General features: G+C 36.2%; 1 pseudogene; it reads right to left on the bottom strand.

Moving 5' to 3' along the window:
• Nucleotides 1-1,538: 1,538 nt before the first annotated feature.
• On the bottom strand, nt 1,539-2,111 carry LOC123950467 (annotated as a pseudogene).
• Between the last annotated feature and the right edge of the window lie 18,201 nt (nt 2,112-20,312).

The following is a 20,312-nucleotide window of genomic DNA, read 5'->3' as shown; positions in this document are numbered from 1 at the left end:
GCTCATAGCCCATGAGCCAAATCTAGTGCCCAGACATGGCTTGATGATTTGAATGGCTGCATGGTGCTTTACCATTTTAGGCCAACACTGAAAAATCATTGTATTTCTATATAAACATATCCACTTCTGGCTTACATTTTAAAGAATAGATCATCAGGCAATATTAAACCTACAAGACAAATCTCTTCTGGAGATAAGTGCCAACCGCCTCCTTCTAAGGAATCACATACTCTTAGTCATTTTTGTTTATCTTAAAAAAGAACAAAACAGTTCTTAGTTTTTTTGATCCTTCCATTGTTTTTCTGGTCTCTATTTCACTTATTACCACTCTGATCTTTGTTATTTCCTTACTCCTGCCAACTTTGGGCGTACTTTGTTCTTGTTTTTCTAGATACTGAGATGTAAAGTTAGGGTTATTTATTTGAGATATTTTGATTTCCTCAGTACAAACATTTGTCACTTTATCCTTCCCTCTAAGAACTGCTTTTGCAGCCTGTCATGCATTTTGGTGTGCTGTGTTTCCATTTTCATTTGTTTCATGGTTTTTTTTTTTTTTTGTAATTTCCTTTTTGATTTCTTCTTTGATCTATTGGTTATTCAGGAATGTGTGGTTTAGTTTCCACATACTTATAAATTTTTCAGCTCTCCTCTTGTTATTGATTTCCAGTTTCAAGCCAGAAAGGATAGTTGATAGTTGATATGATTTTGGCCTTCTTAAATGTGCTGAGATCTGTTTTGTGGCCTATTATATGACCTGTTCTGGAAAATGTTCTATATGCACTTCTTAAGAATATGTATTCTGCTTCTGTTGGATGGAATGTTCTAGAAATGTCTTAAGTCAATTTAGTCTAATATATGGTTCAAGTTTAACATTTCCTAGTTGATTATATGTCTGGATAATCTGTCCATTGCTGAAACTTGGGTATTATGTCCCCTGATATGATTACATCATTGTCTATTTCTACCTTTAGATACGTTAGCCTTTGCTTAATATATTTAGGAGCTCCTATGTTGGTGTGTGTACATTTATGACTATTATATCTTTTCAATGAGTTGATCCCTTTATTATTATTTAATGGCCTTCTTTCTCTCTTGGCTTAAAGTGTATTTTGTCTGATGTAAATATAGCTACCCCCCCCCCACTTTCTTTTGGATACCACTTGAACAGAACATCATTTTCCATCCTTCAGTTTGAACCTATGTGAGTCCTCAAAGCTGAAATGAGTCTCTCATTGGCAACATATAGTTAGGTCTTGGTTTTTTATCCATTACAACTACTCCATGCCTTTTGATTGGTGAATTCAATCCATTTACATTTAGAGTAATTGTTGCTATGTAGAAATTTACTAATGCCATCTTATTCATTGTTTCCTGGCTGTTTTGTAGTTCGATTATTTTTTTTTATCCCTCTGTTTCTGCTTCCCTTTGTTAATTGGTGATTTTCCATTTTTTTTCTGTTAAACACAGAATGGCTCTATTAGTATAAACATACACACACACACACACACACACACACACACTATAAAGTGCTAAGAAACTTAAATATTTAAGTCATAATAAGGGGGTGCCAATTTGACCTCCGGAGCCCACAGAATGCTTGAAGGATGCTACAGCAGATTCTACTTCCACAGTGAAGAGGGCATTTTTGGAGGGGAAGAGGAGCCAGGTGTAACAGTCTTTCAAGTTTCCTTTGCTCATCAAGGCACATGGGTGGCACTCTATTCAAGGGGAGCTGTGCCATCTCATATTCTTCAGTCAGGTCAAAACTCAAAATCTAGAGGATTTAAGGGGATGAATTTTTTCAATTTCTGGATCAGCATCATCCAAGGCAGGAACAGAACTTTTTGCTTTTTCCTATTCTGTTTCACAGAGAATGTTGTCTTGTCTGTTTGAGAGGCCCATTAGTCTTTACTGACATTTCTGTTATGTTAACAATTCTGGCAGCTTTAAGTAAAACTTGTGGAGCACCAAACATTTTGCCAACACATGGTATTGAAACCTGAGTGTCCCGTCTAAGGCTCTGGCTGAAGTTCAGATTCCAGTCCATCCTTGGGAGCTACACAGGTACCTGGATCCCCATTTTCCTCAACAACAAAGATCAGCATAGCCATTCTGGATTAGACAGGGCTCAGCTTCTTTTTCTGTTCTGATTTCCCTTTCTTTATCTTTTGTGAATCTACTGTAGGTTTTTGCTTTGTGGTTAACAGAATCCTCACCTGAAAACATCTCATAGATAAAACAGTCCATTTTAACTTGATAGTGACCTAACTTCAATGGCATACAAAAGCTCTACCCTTTCACTCCTCCCCTTTTATATCTTTGATGTCACAATTTACCTTCTTTATATTTTGTATTTGTCAGCGAACTGTAATAGTTACATTTCTGTAGATACTTTCTATTGCATTTTTTCCATTTCATTCGCTGATTTTTTCAGCTCTAGAATTTGTGTTTTGGCCTTTTATGATTTCGATCTCTTTTCTAAATTCCTCAATTTGTTCATATATTGCTTTCCTGATTTTGTTGAATTGTCTTTTCATGTTTTCTTGTAGCTTGTTGAGTTACCTCAAAACAGCAATTTAGAATTATTTATCAGCTAGATTGCAAAATTCTGTGTCTTTGAGTTCTCAACAATTGGAAGATTATCTTTCAGTGATGATATGTGTCCTTGATGCTTCATGCTTTTAGAGTTTTGTATTGCTGCTTTCACATTCCTGACGTAGACACCCTCTCAAATTCTTACTAGTTGGCTTCAGATGGGATATATTGTCCGTGGACCTGTTATATGAGAGGTTTCTCTGACCTTCTATAGTTATACCTACTCCACACTTCTTACTTCTTCTCATGGAAGAATTCTTAAGCTTTTGTCTTTGGTTCTTATTCACCGCGGGCTACTGGAAACCTATCTTTTGTTTTCCAAAAGGTGGCGCTAGAGCTCAAGTTTGTGATTTCTCCCTTGCTCATAAACCCTGGTCTGATTTTCTGAGTGCACTCCATTTAGCAGAGCTGGCTCTCCCACACACTGCATTAGGGAACACATACCAGGGACCAGGCACAGATTTGAGCAAGGTGTGGATTTAGCATTTGGGGCTTTGAGAGTGCCTGTGGGCCTGATGCGGAGATGTCTACCATGTTTTCTTGTGTGCAAATTGTGGTCTTTACAACTCCAGAACCAATGTACCCATAGATGACTTAAATGGCTCCATTTGGAACTTAAATTTGGTTCAGAAACTGTATTCTCATTAGATTAGAGTCAAAAGCTTGAGAACATCTCTGTATGTTCCAGTTAAGCGGCAGCCTTCAGAACTATGGTATGTCCTACAAAGGAGAAATAGTCAACTAAGAAAATTGGCATGTGGTCGAGTTGAATGGAAAAGGGGAGGATATGACAGAATGTGAGTCAAGCCCAAAGGAATGTCAAAAGTCAAAAGCAGAGAAAATTAATCTTCCCTTAAGTTCAAGAGACAAACTAAGGGATGACAATGGGAAATAAAGCTAAGGAAGAAGCCATGTAAGTGTAGAAATGAAGTTGAATTTATTAGTTCTGTATATGTTTAAGTATATGTAATACAAGCCCAATCACAGGGAGTTGGCTATATGGGTGTTTATATTTTTTTACAAAACAAGAAATCCAGAGGCAGGGAGTCCAAAAGTAAACATTTCAGTAATAACACATGGTATTTATCCTCCAGGTTTACCATCATTACCAAATGGCTTTCTTCCCAGGGTCACCTTAAGATTGAAAAATGACTGTTCCATTTCCATTTCCTGTTCTAGGGAAGATGAAAATGAAGAAGAAAAAAAGAGTAGGAGGAGAAAGAGGAAGGAAACAAGAATAAGATATATAGAAAATGAGAGTTAACAATCAAGAACAGAACGCCCAATTTTGAAAAAGTGAAACATTCTCAGAAATCCTCAGCTTTTCAATCATTCTTGCTGGCCAGATAATGTGTCCCATGTCTACATCCTGGCTAGAAAGGTGGTTGGGAAATTCTATCTTTCAGCAGCATGGAAAATCAGGAATATATTTATTAGGAAAAGGGAAAAATGAATATTATGTAGGGAATTAAAATCAGAAGGCATATTACCACAGTCAGGGGTTGATGCCCAAGTCTTATTTTAGTGAGTGTCACTTTTGTATTTTGGGGTTTTGTTGGTCTAACAAGTCCAGGCAGGTTTAAAAAACCCTGGACTCCCTCTGAATTCAATGTGATAAAAGGAAAGTACCCAAGAAATTTTTGGAGAATATTCAGATAAAACTCCGATAAGCATTCTACATCTTTATTTATAAAACCAAAATTAAATAATGGGAATCAGGGAGTAAAGGATTCTGGTTGAAATGAACCAAGCAGATATAAAAGAAAGCAGAGTGGCACCTGGGTGGCTCAGTCGGTTGGGTGTCTGCCTTCCTTCAGCTCAGGTCATGATCCCAGGGTCGTGGGCTCAAGTCCCACATTGGGCTCCTTGCTCAACAGGGAGCCTGCTTCTCCCTCTGCCTGCACCTTCCCCCGTTTGTGTTCTCTCTTTAAAAAGAAAGAAAGAGGGGCGCCTGGGTGGCTCAGTGGGTTAAAGCCTCTGCCTTCGGCTCAGGTCATGATCCCAGGGTCCTGGGATCAAGCCCCACATTGGGCTCTCTGCTCAGCAGGGAGCCTGCTTTCCCCTCTCACCCTCTGCCTGCCTCTCTGCCTACTTGTGATCTCTGTCTGTCAAATAAATAAATAAAATTAAAAAAAAATAAAATAAAAAGAAAGAAAGAAAGAAAGAAAGAAAGAAAGCAAGCAAGCAGAGCTGTGCTCTTGCAATCAGAAAGTAAATCTCAAGCAAAAAATATTAAGTAAAGAAAAGAACACTTTGAAATCTTTTTTTTTTTTAATATTTTATTTATTTGACAGAGAGAAATCACAACTAGGCAGAAAGGCGGGCAGAGAGAGAGGAGGAAGCAGGCTCCCTGCGGAGCAGAGAGCCCGATGCGGGGCTCGATCCCATGATCCTGGGATCATGACCTGAGCCGAAGGGAGAGGCTTTAACCCACTGAGCCATCCAGGTGCCCCAGAACACTTTGAAATCTTAAGTGTTAGGAATCATAATGAAGATCCATAACAGCTATTGATATTTATGCCCCCAATGGCACATCAACCACCTTCACAAAGCAGAAATTACATGAGATTAAAGCAGAAATAGTCAGAAATACACTAATAATGGAAAATCTTAACCCTCCTCTCTTAACCCAAGGTAGAGCAGTAAAAAATTAGGATATAATCAATAAGATAAATGTTATATATATAAACTGAACTATGAATTTTATGAAAGAGGATACATGTTTTCCAAAACAAAATGGAAAATTCACAAAATTCACAAAAATTGATCACATATTGATCACATCAATATTTGTATAAATATTATTCTCTGACCATAATGCAACAAAACTAGAAACAAGTTTAAAAAACTTCTTTTTAAAAGCTTTTTTTACACCTGGACATTAAACTACATAATGTTAAACAATTCTTGTGTGAAAAAGAATTTATAATACAAAATTGTCAGAGTTTATGGAAAATAACAACAATGACAGTGTTACACATCAGAATTGAAAAAAAACATTGTTAAAGCACACCTGTAAAGGAAATTCTCCCTATTAAATATTTTTAACTGATTACAAAAAAATCCATTGAAAATAGGTTAAACGTGCAACTCAAAAAGCTAAAATAAGACTCAAGGTAAACAGGAAAAAAGGAAAGAAAAGAAATTAATAAAGAAAAAAGCAAATAATGATGAGATAGAAAGCAAATAGAACTTATGATGAAATAAAAATACTGGGTCTTTGGAAGAAAAATCAGCAAAATTGACACATTGACAAATTACTGAAAAACCCATTTTTCTTTTTTAAAGAGAAAATATAAATACTATAATAAGAAATGATAAAGGTGAATAATTACAAAGTAAAAAAAGTTAAAACTTGATACTAATTTGAACAATTCTATGTCTATACATCTAAAAACAGATTTAAAAAATAACTTTATAGGAAAAATACCATTTACTAAAATTGTCCCCAATATAGATGGACACTCTAGAGACATCACTTTCCACTAAAGAATAAAGTTTTAAATATGTCCCTACAAAAAACATGATGTCCTTACAAAAAACCAGATGACTTCATAATGAATTTCTACTTAACCTTGAAGCATCAGGTAATAATATTTAAGCTATTCCAGATCACTGAAAACATACAAAGCCTGTAAATTCTTTTCCTGAAATGAATGAGTATAACATTGGTACTAAAATATGAAAATAAGGGGGGCCTGGGTGGCACCGTTGGTTAAGTGTCCAACTCTTGATTCTGGCTCAGGTCATGATCTCAGGATTGTGAGATAAAGCACAGTGTTGGGCTCCTCATTCAGTGTGGAGTCTTCTTGAGACTCTCTCCTTTTGCCCCTCTCCCTCTCTTTCTTTCTAAAATAAGTAAATAATTTAAAAAATTTTTAAAAATCAAAAATGAAAACAAATTGCACAAAATTCTACAGATGAATTTCACTTATAAACAAATATCTTAAAAAAGAATCAACTTTCCATTAAAAATAACATAACATGGAGAAATCAGAACGCTTCTGCACTATTGTTGGGAATGGAAAATGCTATAGTTCCTGTTGAAAATAGTATGGCAGTTCCCAAAAAAGTTAAAAATAGAGTCATTGTAAAACCTAGCAATTCCACTTCTGGATACCCCAAATCATTAAAAGCATGATCTCTAAGAGATATTTGTCCATGCATATTCATAGCAGCATTAATCACAATAGTAAAACATAGAAACAACCCAAGTGCTTATTGAATAAGCAAAATGTGTCATATACATATAATAGAAAGTGATTCAGCCTTGGGGCACCTGGATGGTTCAGTCAGTTAAGTGTCTGCCTTCGGCTCAGGTCATGATCTCAGGCTCCTGGGATGGAGCCCAGAGTCAGGCTCCATGCTCAGTGGGGAGTCTGCTTCTCCCTCTTTTTCTGCTCCTCCCCTCTGCTCATGTGCTCTCTCTCTCTCTCAAATATGTAAATAAATAAATCCTTTAAAAAAAAAGAAAAGAAAGTGATTCAGCCTTAAAAATAAAGGAAATTCAGCAATACGCTACTACATGGTGAAACTTGACATTTTGACTGAAATAAGTCAGTCACAAAAAGAGAAATTCTATATGATTCTATTGATGTACTTGGAGTAGTTAAAATCATAAAGACAAAAATGGTAATGGTGGTTGCCAGGGACTAGGGGAAGGGGAGAATGGGAAGTTGTTTAGTAAGTACAGAATTTTAGTTTTTCAAAAGAGTTATGGGGATGGGTAATGGTGATGGTTGCAAAACAACATGAGTGTATTTATGGCCTCTAAACTCTATGTATACTTATAAATGGTTAGGATGGTAAATTTTTTTAAAAAAATTTTATTTATTTGACAGAGAGAAATCACAGCTAGGCAGAGAGGCAAGCAGAGAGAGAGGAGGAAGCAGGCTCCCTGCGGAGCAGAAAGCCCGATGCGGGGCTCGATCCCAGGACCCTGGGATCATGACCTGAGCCAAAGGCAGAGGCTTTAACCCGCTGAGCCACCCAGGTGCCCCTAAGATGGTAAATTTAATGTTTTGTGTATTTTCCCACAAAAACTATGTGTGTGTATGTGTTTGTGTGTGTGCATAATGACCAATGGCTATCACTCTTTCGATGTAAAGCAGTTCAATATTAGAAAGCCCTTTAATATAATTCTTCATACCAATAGGCATGAGAAAACCATAATATCATCTCCCCAGATGCCAAAAAGTCACATGACAATATTGAATCCTCATCCATGATAAGATAGAAATTGATGGATATTTTTCAAATACAAAAAAACATATACTTGCCCAAAAGTTAGCAATTTACTTAGTGCTAAATATTGGAGAAATTCCCATTAGATTCAGAAACAAGGAAAAGATACCCATTATTTTGGTTACCATTTAACATTGTCTTGGAGGTGCTAAGAAATTTTTAAGACTAAGGTAATTAAGTAAGAGAAAATACACACCAAAAAGAGTATAACTCTATCTACTTAAAGATGATATGTTTGTATATCTGAATAACTCAAAATAATAAATGGAAAAAATACTACAAATAATAAGATAAGTGAGTATATTAGAAGATATAAAAGAAACATACAAAATCAATAGATTTCAGAAAGAAAACAAGACAAATACATCAGTTCTTGTTAATTCATTGTAGATATATTACATCAAATCACTATGAACACTGAACTCCTAGGGGAAATTAAGAGTTTAGTTCCCACAAGCCTCCATTTTTGTCAACAAAAACACCATTTGCTTTACGTAGGTTTGTTGCCAATGTCCTTGTAAAACAAATCATTCTCATAAGCCTTAAGAAGCTCCTCTTCCATACATTCTTTTCCTTATAACATTTAGCAGGTATTTTAAAATTTTCTCTACCGTCCCTGATTACAACTCGCCTTGTTTACTTACAGGTTTACCATTTTCCGTACCATATCACCTTCTGAAACATGTAAGTCAGCTGGCACCAACTGAGAAGAGTTTCATATTTTCCTGACCCTGGGTAACTAGACCACAGTCTTCAGCTTCCAGTCTTGCAACAATACTATCCCTATGTTTTTGTTGTTGTTGTTGTTTTGTTTTTTTCCCCAAAAGTCACTCATTATCTCATGAATCCAGAAATTTAGCTACTTTTTGCCCTTAGAAACACTAGACAATACTTTGGGACTACCCTTGGGGACCATTTTAAACAGCAAAGTCACCAACAAAAGTACAAAAAATGTGGAAAACATGACATTAAATAGATTATAAAAAGACACATATTTACAGTATGAGAGCTAAAAGAAGAAGCCAGAACATCACCTTTTTTGATCTCAGGAATGTGTGCATAGATCTACTCAAATTTTTCACCACACTGTGCATGACCATGAATAACCATGAAATCGCCATGTTGATTTTGGGGTTACAAATAAATTTTAGTTAGTAGGTGAATTTACAAATATGGAATCAGCAAATAATGAGAGTCAACTGTAACAGAACCACAATAAGATGGCAGATGTAATCCCAATTATACTAGTTTTACACTAAATGCAAATGAATTAAATATTCATATTGAAGCCTTAGTTATCTAATTGGATAAAAAAAAATCCAACCATTACTATTCTATACATAAAGACATAAGAAGCTAAAGTAAAAAGATTAATAAATGTTTACAACATGCAAATGCTTACCCAAGAAAGTTTGTGTGCATTTTTATAACGGGAAGTAGATTCTAAAGAAATCAAGATTACTGGAGATAAAGAGAAGCATTTAAATATGATAAAGTAATCAATCCATTGGGGATACATATAAGCTCTAAATTTTTATGCAACAAAAACATCTATACAAAAATAGATTAGGTCTAAAATGAAATTAAAAGTAGAGAAAATTTCAATCGTAGTAAAAGACACAAACAACTTGGCCAATAGTTGACAGAACAATAGTTGAAAAATGAATAAAAAATGATAAACTCAATCAACAAAATAATTTTAACACATAGAACATCATACCTCATAACAACAGAATGAATACTCTAATTGCACATAGAATATTTACTAAATTATCTTTATGCTGATCAAGTCTTCAATAAATTTCAAAGATTCTAACCACAGTGGAATGAAGATAGAAATCAAAAACAAAAGATACCTTAGAAATTCTTAATGCTTGAAGCTAGGCAATAACTTCTAAAAAACACATGGGTCAAAGTAATAATCACAAAGAAAGTTAAAAAAGGCTTTTGAACTCTATGGTAATGAATATACAATAAAGACTGAAGAGATAATAGAGCAGTTTTTAAGGTTAAAATATAGCTTTAAATGGATTTGTTAGGAAAGAATAAAGTTTGAAAATCAATAGCCAAAGTTCTTATATCAAAAAGGACACCAAATCTCAAAAAGTAAAATAAAGGAAAATTTAAAAGATGGGAGAAAATAATTATACATTTTAAAAATTGGCAATAAAAATTAACACAGCCAAAAATTGGTCCTTTAACTAGATTATTAAACTAGATAAATCACTAACAAGACTAAGAAAGGAAAAAAAAAAGGAGGAAAAACTATCCATAATAAAAGGGGACATCTCTAAGGATGTTACAGACAAAAAAAGGGTAATAAGAATATACTATGTAAAATTACATGCCTGATAAATTTGACAATTAGATGAAATGGACGAATTTCTTCTAAAAATGTAACTAAAATAGACAGAAATAATTGGAAAATGTTAATAGTTCCCTATTTTGGAAATTGAATCTATTATTAATAAACTCCCCCTCCAAAAAACTTTCCAGAAAAGAGGTCCAGACCCAAATGGCTTAACAAGTGAATTCTAAATATTTAAAGAAGGAAAAACATCAACATTACATAAACTCGTCAAAATAAGGAAAAAACAAATATTATTTCCCATCTCATTTTATGAAAAAAGTATAACTTATTACAAAGACCTAACAAAGATTTTGCAGTAAAGGCAAACAACAGACCAGTCTGATTCATGAACATAGGTGAAAAATCCTACACAAAGCATCAGTGATTAAATCTAGCAATATTAAAAAAAATCTAGCAATATATAAAAGGAAAATTAAGTACAGAGAAACAAGGTATATTCTAGGAATTCCAGGATGGTTTGTTATTTGCAAAAACAAGATTACTGTAATTCAAAACATTAACAGAAATAAATAGGAAAAATTTACATGCTGGTTTCAATAACTGTAGCAAATACATTTGATAAAATTCAAAACACAGTAACAATTTTTTAAACTCTCAGAAGGAAATAATAAAATTTAAAACAGTAAGAAATTATACAGAAAACAAAGTAAAAAACAGGATTATTACATCAAAATTATGATTTCATGAAAATAAATAACAAAATAGAAAACCACTAGCCACCCTAAAGAAGAAATAAAAGGAAATGACAATATACAAAATAAAATGAATTGGAAAACAACCATTGAGACATATAACATTAAAACAAATGATCCTATTTAAAATGCTGAACAAATTTTTTGAAAATCTAGAAGAAATGGATAAAATTTTGAAGAAAATACAATTTTAAAAATCAACACTACTAGAGATTTTAAAAATCTGAAATAAATCAATTTCCATAAAATAAGTGAAGAAAAGAATCCCAGAACTACCTCATAAAAAGGCATCAAGTCCAGATGGTTTCACATGAAACTTCTATTAAACTTTTAAAGAAAGAGTAATCGTGATACTTCATAAATTATGGGGAATTATGATGTTGGGGGAAAAAGGAGGAAAATGTCCTAGTTTTATTTATACAGTGATTAATACATTATACATTAATTCCTAAACTTGATAAAGACAGAAAAACAAAGATATGGACTAATTTCACTTATGAATATTGATTTTAAAAATCTTAAAAATATATCAGCAAATAGAATTGAATGGCATATTAAAAATATTAATACACTGTGACCAAAGGTAATTGATCCCAAAATTGCCAACAATGGTTCAATATTAGGAAATTGATTAATATATTATATTATATATATATAAATATTATAATCATAATATATATACTATAATATTATAATATAATATTAGGAAATTAACTAATATAATGCAGCATATTAAGATATTAAGAGATCTAAAGAGAAAAAAAAAATCTCCACATATCCTGCATAGGCTTTGGACAAAAATCAACACCCATTTCTCACATAAAAATTCAATTCAAAGTCCAATAAAAATTCAATTCAAATGCATTACACATTTACATCAAATTTACAAAAGCCAGAAGGTTAAATGGTGACAAAGGTGTAGAATTCTCAGCTAGAACTCTCATACATTTCTGGTAGTAGTACTACATGGAACAACTACTTAGGAAAACTAGCAATTTGTTATAAAGTTAAATATGCACCTACTACATATATACTAACTAAAAGGAACAGATTGCTATAAACAACCTAAACACCCATATCTACCTGAATGAATCAAGTTACATTGACAAAAGGGAGAACTACAAAGCCATTAAACAATAAAAGTATGTATATGAATGAATATGATTTGAATGAAGATGTTCTTAGTGACTTTTATAATAATAAAAAAATTAGGAACAACCCAAATATCCATCAACAGAAGAATGGACAGAAAAATCGGGGTACTCCTACAATGAAATATTACACAACAATAAAAAGGACAAGTTATTAATATGTGTAGCAACACAGTAAAACTCACAAATAACATATTGCACAAAAGAAGTCGAATATAAAATATGATGTACTACATGATTCTATTTATAAATTGACGTTTAAGAACAGTACAAACTAAGCAATGGTGGTAGATTAGCTTTGGGGTTGCTGCTGGTGAAGAGAGTGTGGAATCTGAGTAGAAATGGGCACAAGACAGCTTTCTGGAGTGAAGGAAATGTGTTATTTCTTGAATGAGATGGAGGTTACACGGGTGCATATATTTATAGATCCATGCATTTCCCTGTATATAAATTATGCCTTGATAAATAAATTTAAGGGGCACCTGGGTGGCTCAGTGGGTTAAGCCTCTGCCTTGGGCTCAGGTCATGATCTCAGGGTCCTGGGATCTAGCCCTGCATCAGGCTTTCTGCTCAGCAGGAACCTGCTTCTCTCTCTCTCTCTCTCTGCCTGCCTCTCTGCCTACTAGTGATCTCTCTGTCAAATAAATAAATAAAATCTTTAAAATAAATAAATAAATATAAATATGCAAAATGTGTATGAATAAAACTATACTAAGATAATTTTTCTTTCTTTTAAGATTTTATTTATTTATTTGAAATTGAGAGGGAGAGAGATCACAAATAGGCAGAGACGTAGGCAGAGAAAAAGGGAGGGGGAAGCAGGCTCCCCGCTGAGCAGAGGGCCCATGATGCAGGGCTCCATCCCAGGGCGCTGGGACCATGACCCGAGCTGAAGGCAGAGGCTTTAACCCACTGAGCCACCAAGGTGCCCCTGAGATAGTATTTCTAATTCAAAAGCTTGGCAGTATGTTCTATTGACAAGGATGTGGGTACAGTCTTCGAAACAGTGCAGATGAGATGGCAAACTATTATTATCCCTAATGAAGGAAAACCAAAACTACTTACACATTGGTCCTCTGACTCAAACAGCCCTGGTTCTAGAAATTTACCCTAAAGATACACACTCAAAAATTTTAAAACTACATATGAATAGGTTATTCCTTGTGGATATTGTTTGTTCATTGTAAAAAACCAGAAACCATCTGAATATCCATCTACTGGTACTGGGTGAATGAACAGACACGAAGTAGAGAAATATATAGCCATTTTACGAAAGGAAGAGTTTTGGTTCATTAAGATAGGCTTGTTTTTAGGAGTATTACTAGCGTAATAATTCTAAAACTGTTAGGAAAAGGGTTCTCGGTGCATGAGAAAGGAGAAACAAATATGGCCTCAGAAAGGTGAAGAATTACAAGGTCGTCTTGAAGGTATTAGTATGTGTATGTGTGCATGAGTACATGTGTGTTTGTGCATATACACATACAAGAATTATATAGATGTGTACATGTATGTAGGTATTTGCTGAGGGTTTGGCTGAACTGTGTAATATACAAGACCCTCCCCCCAAGCCAGGCGCATGCCCAGATAGCAGTTGCAGAATTAACAAGTAAATGTAAATCCCTGCTATGTGTACTCCAACAGTTCTCTTGATAAAAAAAATTCTCCCCACTGCCCGGGCCCTTCTTCCTGTGCACCACTGGGCCCCACGGTGCTTACCGAAACCCTGCTCTTTTGGTTTGAATTGATTATACAGCAACCCCGAAGCAGTCCTCCCTTAAACATGTTGTGTCCCCTCCTCCAGGACATGTGAGTAACATAACAAACTTCCCTAGCCAGGCCCAATCACATGGCCTTTGCTCTATAAAGCTAGTCTGTGAAGCAGAGAGAGAGGTCTCCCTCTCTGTAAGGGGCGGCCCCAACCGGTCTGTTTGATGGTCGGTTTGATTCTTGATGCTTGGCGGGAAATAAAGCTTTGCTTGACCTTCGCTTTGTATCAGTCTTGCTCCTTTAATTACGGGCCCATTATTGGGAGACCCAACAATGGGGACCCAGCACCACCAAAAAATCAAGAGTTCCTCGGAGAAATGTTTGGTTCCCCTGAGGGATGTAAAATGCAAGTCAAGCTTGTGCCTGAAAATAGGGAAATGCTCAAAGGCTGACGGAAAGGGATATGAATGTAACAAAATGTTACAGTTGGTGTCCCTAGAAAGGGAAGAGTGTATGAGTGTTGATTGTACTATTGTTTCAACTTTTTATAGGTTTAATGTTTTTTCTATGTAAAAGATTTTTAAAATATTTATTATCAGTGAAGATTGCTAGGATATCACCATTATTCAAAAAAATGATAAATATAAGGAAAGAAGCAAGTCTTTTTTATACTTTTGCTGTACAGGTTGTTCTTCTGAGTCTAAATAGTTGATGAAAGATTTTTTATAGAATTCTCATTAAAAAATAAAGAAAGTAAAGAATTAGAAAAATTGCCATTTTGCAGTCTTTAATAAAATAACAGATCCAGACAACAACCATCATCAAAAGATACTAAAACCAGGGGCACTTGGGTGGCTCAGTTGTTAAGCATCTGCCTTCGGCTCAGGTACTGATCCCAAGGTCCTGGGATCAAGTCCTGCATTGGGTTCCATGATCAGCGGGAAGCCTACTTTTCCCTCTCCCACTTTCCCTGCATGTGTTCCCTCTCTTGCTATGTCCTCTCTCTCAAATAAATAAATAAAATATTTTTTTAAAAAGATACTATAACCATTAACTGAAAATAAGATGAAGAACTGTGTAACCCATGGGTCAGGCTGACAGCATTTGAGCCCACTAATCCTGGTCTGCTATAGTAGAAAGAACCATCCTGAGTTAGTCTTAACTAAAAACTGAGCCTGAATCTATGAAATCTCATATTAATCTAAATACCAGTTACTAAGAAATATGGGGGAAACTGTACATTAAGTGCAAAACGTGAAACTTTCTATAGGACAAATTATTTGGTATCTCTATCAGGTAAATGTTAAAAAAAAAAAGAAGAAGCGATCTGTTACAGAATTTAAAAAAGACCTACCTAATAAAGGCATGTGCCCCCAAGACATAACAATCAAATGCAGCTGTGGTCCTCATTTGGATCTTGATTCAAATGATAGAAATACATTTTGATAAAACAGGAAAAATTTGAAAATAATTTGGGTGTTAAATAATACTAAGGAATAGTTGTTGATATGGGTGAGTGATAATGGCCATATGTGTGTGTATATATATAATTTTGTTTATATGTGTGTATAGATACACATAAATGTGTATGTATAATTTAATATATATAAATGTGTGTATATATATAATTTTGATATGTATATTGAGAATTTATGGGTGAATGATATAGATTTTCTCAAATTACTCTAGCCTTTCTTCACTGAAAGCAAACAAATGACCCAAGATGGGGAGGGGGTTAAATATGACAACACTGGCAAAATATTGATAATTCTTGAGGTTGTTTGACAGGGGTATAGGAGTTCCTTATGCTATTCTTTCTACTTTCTTGTGTTTGAAAATTCTCGTAATAAAAAGGAGAGGAAATATAAAAGAAATCTGGCTAGGGAGATGCCAGTGGATCTGGGATCCACTGGGAAATCTGAAATGTAGACTGAAGGGAGAACTAATAGAAATAATTGAATGTGGGAGATGAGCAGGAGCATCTTGGTAAAGCTTTGAGGACCCATTCTCTAAGGACTGAGTTGGGGGGTGGGAGAAGACACTCAATTTGTAATGATTGCCAGTGTTCATGGTGTGACTACTCCCTCCATAACAATCTCACACTGAACACGAACTTGGGAAGAAATGTGCACCATAGCCTCTCCCTGGTACACGAACGTATAACACACCGTCATTCCATACGATGAGGGAGAGTGATGAATGGAGCATTACTCCTAAGTTTCTGTCTTCAGCAGTTGGTCAGTGCAGCTGGGGCACAATGTTAGGTGAGTGAGAGGTGTTGTAATTTTGTCATTAAAATTAAATACACATGAGAATGAAAGAACCCCGACTTCCATAGAGTGGGTTACGTCTATCCGGGAGTCAAGAGGAGAAGGGGGGAGAGGATGAGTGCTTCAATTTCTATGGTGTTTGGAATTTTATGTTTTAAGATGGGTGGTGAGTTAATGGGTGTTCATTTAATTGTTCTTTGTATCTTTTTGAATTTCTTAAATGTCTTGAATGTATTCATAATAAATCATAAATGAAATGAAGATAAGAAAAGAGAATGAGCAGGAAAAGCAGCTGTGTTCCAAATTCCCAATAAAATACATAAGGAGACACAATGGTAATAACAATGAATAATAATAATATATAATTATTAATTATATAATTATATATTATATAATAATTATTGTATATAATAATAATTATTATTATTTAAATAATAATATTTATTATTATTATTATTATTATTTTGTAGCCATGGCTGGTGATTCTGGTTACATTTCTACCAACGGCTCCTCTTGTCACCTCAGCAACTCTCACTGGGCTCATCTACTCCTGCTCAGTTATACCAGAACGTTCTGAGAGATGAAAAGTGTTTAAGAGAATGCTAGCCCATGTGTGTTTTAGAGTAGTCATTGTGACCCTTGAATGTTAGCCCCTTTCTTCTTTTTAGTTCCAGTTCCTCTTATCACTCTCTTTAATACTCCCTTTAGCCATCTCATGGCTCTGCACGCCTTCTGCTTTGGACACAGATACCTATGTCTCCTTCACCTGAGAATTCTCCTCTCTTTTCTCCTTTTACCTCGAATGAACTGTTAATCTCATAAAACAACTTTAAAGATTGGAGGGAAGTCGCAGTTTGGAAGAACATTTGCATTGAAAAATGCTGAAGATTTGCATTTAAAAACCGAGAGTGAACAGAAAGGAGGAGGTAGGCCGCATATGCTGGAAGGAGCATGGCTGGTCGGTGGCTCCAGAGCTTGCTTCCTAGAGTTCCGGTTTGGCACCTCGTTGGTAGCATTCACTGAAGGGTAAATACTGGATGGGGAGCAGGTTTGAACGACTAAAGGAAAAACAGTATTTGGTTTAGGACATAGGAAAGATATCCAGTTGGCTTCTGCACCAACCCTCACTCCAGAAGAACCCATTAAAACTTCTCCCACAAAGGAAGGATGGAGCAGAGCAAGTGAGAATGCATTAAGAAGAGACAAGAAAATGAGGGATCCAGATAACCAGCATAGACCACCGTGATCTCTCAAGTTGTGCCCGAAAGAACAGGAGTAGGAGCAGCTCTAAGGTTTATGCATAAAAAGGACATAGGAGCAGGGTGATTGGAAGAGGGGTGGGCGTGATGCTAGATTTGCATAATGTTTTAGATAAAATTGAGAAGATTTGCTCCTTGCTCAGGTGGAAAGAGAAAGGGGGAGGGAGAGAGCTGATTTGTAGGAGCAAGAGGTGGTTGTCAGTTGATGGAATATTTCTTGGTCACTTTGTTAAGACAAGATGACTTGAGAACAAACTGGTATCTCATCCCAGCTGTGGCAGACCAGGTGTGAAGCTGAATGGAGAAAGGCTGTCGCAAAGATGGGCTTGCACTCTCTTGCCTTCCCTAGAGGGGACCAGAGGAGGAAGAGGCCAAGAGATGGACGGCCTCAGTCTTTATGGGGCAGGTCAAGTTACACAGGTAACAGAAACCTACCGAGGAACAAAATGGTTCCAGAAACATCAGAAGGCAGAATATGAGTTTAAACCAGAACCTTGCTAGAAAGTAACTCTGAAGTTTGGCTCTTTAGAAATGATATGTTCCCCGGGGGAAATTACAGGGTCCTGCCAAGACAGAGAGAGCTCTTGCTTTCCCCCCAGTGTTTTTGCATGATCTCTCCTGCTGTTCCAACAATTATAATTTCGTTTTTGATGTTTGAAATTATTTCCATCTGATACCTGGAACAAATACATGGCATTTCTAGGAAACTGGCTTCTTTTTTTTTCCCCCAAGAAACTTACATTTATAGTAACACCTCTTCCTTGAAAGTTCATGGTGCTTCAGATTCTTAACAACCAAATACCCCAGCTAGAGAACAAGAGCGTTAGCAGCAGTAGGTCAAGGTGGTAGACTAGAAAGAAGACGGGCTTTGAGATCAGGCGGAGTGGGGCTGACACATCAGCTCTATCGGAGACTAGCCATGCTATCTTGCCTCTCCAAACCCCAGTAAGAGAAGAATAATGATCCCTACATCATGGTTTTGTTGTGGCCTGTAAGTGAGAGAGCACTTTCCAGACTCACGGAACAGTACGGCACACAGAGCCCCTTCGATAAGTGGGATCCTCTATTACATAAATTATTTTAAAATCCAATGATGAGGAATTAATGTTACCAATAGTCTAGTAAGTACACACTAGTGTTGTTGTGGCTTTGAGGATGGGAACATAATACTCGATAATTGTTAACAAATCCAAAAATGGTCTGTTAAGTAAAGCCATGAAGTTCAAGACGAGCACAGATATTTCCATGAATAGGTCTCTAGTAGTTCACCACAAACTTAGCTGCTTCAAACAACATAAATGTGTTATCTTTCTGTTCTGCAAGTCAGAAACCCAAAATGAGTTTCAATGGGCTGAAATGAAATGTGTTGGCAGGGCCATCCTTTCTCCAGTGCGCTAGGAAAGAATTTGTCCTCTTACATTTTCTAACTTCTTAGAGGCTGCCTGCATTCATCGGCTTGTGGTCTCTTCCCCTATCTTCCCAATGGGCCTCTCCAGTCTCAGCTCCCAGCCTCAAATCTTCTCTCTTCCCCTAATCCTCCCACCTCCCTCCAAGGACATTGGCCATAACATTGGGTACCCGCGGCTAGCCCAGGGGAATCTCCCCATCTCAAAGTCCTTACCTTAACATCTGCAAAGCCCCCTTTTCCACGTACAATAACATCCTCACACGTTCTGGGGATCCGGATGTGGACATTTCTGAGGTGCTGTTACCTGTTACCTGACACAAAACCCAGAACATGTCACACAGATATGACAGGCAGAAAATATCACTTTTACAGTAAAAGTCTTGAGACTTATTGTGGGACATTATCTATGCCAGAAACAAACATGAAATGCTGTGATTTAAACCATAAATACACTACCGGGGTAAGAGAACAAGAAAATGTTGCTGTTTGCTGACGGCTGATTAGGACTTGAGCAGAAATGCTATCAGTGTTATATAGTGAGCTGTGGAATAGACTCCAAGGAGGAAAATTACAAAAATTACAAAAAATATTGTGTGTGGGGGGGAAGGTATTCTGAAAAATAAAGGAAATGTAACTGTATACCATGGGGTGGGGGAGGGGAATAGCATAAGTCTTAATAATTAATTGCAAGACTGTGGAGTGTGGGCCAGAGATAATTAGCGGGAGAGGTTGATCTTCTCCCTCCCATAGTCACAGAGAGCTGGAAAAAGAGGAAATGAGCCAAACTGCAGTGAGAAGCTGGGTTTTTAAAAAAGGAAGTTCTTGACCATGAAGATCAGACTACCAAGGGAAGCTGTGTAATCTCCATCCTTAAAGAGCTTTAAAAATAGTATAAACAGCCATCTGCACAAGATGATTTATGCATTGACCTTCAGGAGGCGGGCCCAGATCATCTCATGAAGTCCCTTCCAAGTGTGGGATTCTATGATTTAATCAGTATGTGATTTTTCTCAGCTCCACATTTTGTGAGATAACCAGCAGATGGAAGCCACAAATTCCCCAACATCATACCAAAATCATGGTTCCTCACACTGGTAGGGCCCGGTCAAGCTTGCCAAATTGGCATTGGTTGTAAAAATCATTGAAGGACCCACCTCAAACATTTATTTATCTCCTCGTGGGTGTCTGGACCACCCATGTCCACAAAATACAGATAATCCTTATCCTGATTCATGTGCATTTAGCTTTGATTTTGCACAGGAGAAAGTTGCACGCGTTAGAAATACTTGTCTGGTTTTGAAATCCCAGGCAGTACCTCTCAGAAATGTTATTAGAAATTTCCAGACCCTAGTCTAGGCAGAAATGAGGCCAATTGGGCACAGCTCACTTGGGCCTTCAAGCTTCTCGCTTAGATGACAGATACGGTTCTCCGTGTACATTCATTTGTTCACTGAACAAATATTTGAGTGCCGACTGCATTCGAAATTATGTGCAAAGCATTGGGATGCAACCGTGAGTCAGACTCTGCCCTTCTCTCATGGAGCTTAGAGTCAACTGGGAGAGACAAACAAATAAACAGGACATTTTGGTACTGAGCAATAGAAGCTGCAGCATA

This window comes from Meles meles, chromosome 9 (assembly GCF_922984935.1).
Source record: "Meles meles chromosome 9, mMelMel3.1 paternal haplotype, whole genome shotgun sequence".
NCBI classification, from domain to species: domain Eukaryota; kingdom Metazoa; phylum Chordata; class Mammalia; order Carnivora; family Mustelidae; genus Meles; species Meles meles.
Note: the sequence above shows the minus strand (reverse complement) of the source record. Positions and strands in the feature narration are given on the sequence as shown.